The following is a 3,063-nucleotide window of genomic DNA, read 5'->3' as shown; positions in this document are numbered from 1 at the left end:
TTCATACTTGATCCTTTCTGATCAAATAATACTTTTCTACTCCACAAGGATACATGCTTATCCTTAAAGTTCACTTTCTCTTCTTATCTCTTTCAACTTATTCAATTTTCATGTCACACATTTTGAAATCACAACTTGACCTTTTACTTATACCTTTCAGATTGTAAGTTAGCTCAAATACAAATTAGAATAACCAATATTCATCACCTTAGTCGGCTAGAATCAATAGGTGAATTAATTAAGCTTTGCATGTCAAAACAAGAAAATCCTTTGGTAGTCAACCCAACTTAGTAGAAACTGATTCTAAAGGGATTTCCTATGTTACCCAATAGATGCTTGGTTAACAATAAAAATTTACAAAATTCCTTTGGTAATGGGGTGAACTTGGTTAATATTGACTCTATTCAACTTTCCCTTTATTAACCGAGTGAGCTCAGTTAACACTTTTCTGCTTAACTTCCTTTGACACCTAAGTGAAATCGATAGATATTGCCTTCTACATAGACTAAACTCGGGAATGCTTGGTAGACTAGGAAATGTATCTTAAATGATGAAGTAAGCTCAGTATGCACTGACTGTCAACTAATATGACATTTGTGTAACATCAAAGACAACACACAATTGATCAATTGTATCCAACACTTTTAGCATTTTTTTATTGGATTTGGGGGATCACTTAATTATCAAACACTTCGACCAAAATTAGATATCACCATTGAACCAAAGCACTCCAAAAATCACATTTCCGCCTAGGTCATATTGACCTATAGACGCAAATCAAGGCTACAATTTTTTGAACTTTAATAAAAAAATATTAAGGAGGAGAAATTTATCAAATGTTTTTTTTACCTCTGATAATGGCCATGATTATTTTTTTAAGAAAATCTTCTAAGGTGGTTTTGATGGTTTTTTGTGAATGACACCCCATTGGAAAGTTTTTTGTAATCTTGGCATTTATTTTGATACACGCCATCTATCATTTCCAAAATTTTACCTATGATTTTTAGGTGTGATAGGCACCCACGCTAGCTGTTGTTTTTTGTCTTCCTTATTTATTTCCCATCCTTCATTCTTTGGCACCCCTCTCCAACACTTAATTCCACATAAGTACCTTCAAGATTAATGCACCCCATGCACACATGCTAAGAAGCACTTAGGCTACTAGTCAATCACTAATGGAGGAGCGATTTTCAACTGGTCCCCTTTTTCAAATAGTCACTCAAGCAATTCCCACCCATCCATTCTTGACACCATGGATTGGATTTTTATGGTATTCCATGGTCATGGAATTTTAGGGCATTGAGAGCCCAAGCAATGTTTCTTCTATGTGTGTGTTGTATGCTATTTATGAGCTAAACAAGCATTCAATTACATGTCTACTGGTAGCATTGTCGATTGCATGAAGATGATGGATGCTTTGTCAACTTTGGCTCAATATTCAACTGGAATTTTTTTTGGAGAATTATTTCTCATGTTTGGTATTTATTTTTGACTATACACCACCTTAACAGCATCTTTGGCATCTTTTAGTTTCCTTGACCCTTGTGCAATTCTAATATAGGCATTGTATGGAGCTTGGCAAAATTGTATTTGATGGAAGTGCATGTATTTTGCATACACTAGGGCATGATTTTTGTGTTCGAAGGCATCTACCTTTACAGTGGGCCATGTGGCTTGAAAAACTCATGTGCACCACTTTTATATTGATGAAGTAACCTCTTCAATATGTGCAGGCCTCTTTCTTTGTCAAAGTCCTTTTAATGGGCTAGATTGAAGGTGGTGTTATTGGAGGTACTTTTGTCGGTGCTCCATATTTTCCATGATGATTGCCTCTCTTGTAGGTCTATGTGGCATTTTATTGGAAACATCCTTTGGCTTTGATTTTGGTGGTGTGATTTCCTTAATCAATGCCCATGATTCAAGGATGTTCATTTGGCATTCATTAACTCCAAACCCATGGTTTTTGGAATGGCCATGTTCTTTTCTAAAGAAAGTTTCCAAAAAAATTATTGTTTTCTCGCATTTATGGCAGTAATTCTTTTTTTTGCACCATTCAATTTTTTTACATGCTTATTATATAGGGACCGGGTAATTTTTCTAACACATGCCTCTTACAAGTCTTAAATTCTAGTGATAATCATTTTCAAGCATTTTGTCCATTGATTTTCAGTTCAACACCAATCCTTTGATCCGGCTTTGTTTCCAACAGTTGGATATTTTCTCTAGCAGGGGTCTTTTTCTAGAATTTTTTGCCTTGATGGTTTTTTTCCTATCAAATTTTGACTCTTCAGTTGTCGATGTTAGTGCCACATAAGCATTGCATCAATGTTCCTATCATATCCTTGGGTTATGTTTGGATCTACCTTCACTTTTTTTTTGATATCTTTGGCATATAAACTTCACTCTCCTTAAACAAGATATTGCTTAAACGATGGTTTCAAGGTCGTCATAGTGTTATAGTTTATTTCTAGTTTTGATGTATTTTTATGCATTTTTCTTCTATCAAAGTGAGGGGCACCATTTTTCACTCCTGGAGAAATATCTTTAGCATCTAATCTTTGATTTCAAAATTATTTATATCATTGGAAAGGTCTTTTTGAGCTCTTTCCAGTGATGCTAGTTGCTTTTCTAGATTCTATTCCAAGCAAATTCTATTTTGTCTTCTTCTTTTTTGCATTCTAGTGGATCATAACTTGGTTGCTTCAGGTCTGAGGATTGGTTTTTTTTCTTCAAATGATTTCTTGTGACTTCTACTATCTTTTGTATTAGAATTATTTCTCTTCTAGTCTTTTTTGACATCATCTATATGCATTCTTGCAAACACAGTAAGATAAAGCCATACTGTATCTTTATTTTTTATTCAGTAGTTTTTCCCTATTTTTCCTTCTAATTCAAACAATATCATTTGAGAACATTCATGCAGATGATTGTATTCTTGAGATTCACCATATCTTGTGTCTTATTCTACATGCACTACTGATGATTAAAGTGCCATGGGGGGTTGATGTTTTGCCATTTTTTGCCATCTTCCTTTGTCTAGTGAGTGTCCCTTCTGTGATATTA

The sequence above is a fragment of the Cupressus sempervirens genome, chromosome 5 (assembly GCF_028749045.1).
Source record: "Cupressus sempervirens isolate cs-2001-9-10 chromosome 5, ASM2874904v1, whole genome shotgun sequence".
Lineage (NCBI taxonomy): Eukaryota > Viridiplantae > Streptophyta > Pinopsida > Cupressales > Cupressaceae > Cupressus > Cupressus sempervirens.
The sequence above is the reverse complement of the archived record's forward strand: the minus strand, read 5'-3'. Positions refer to the sequence as shown.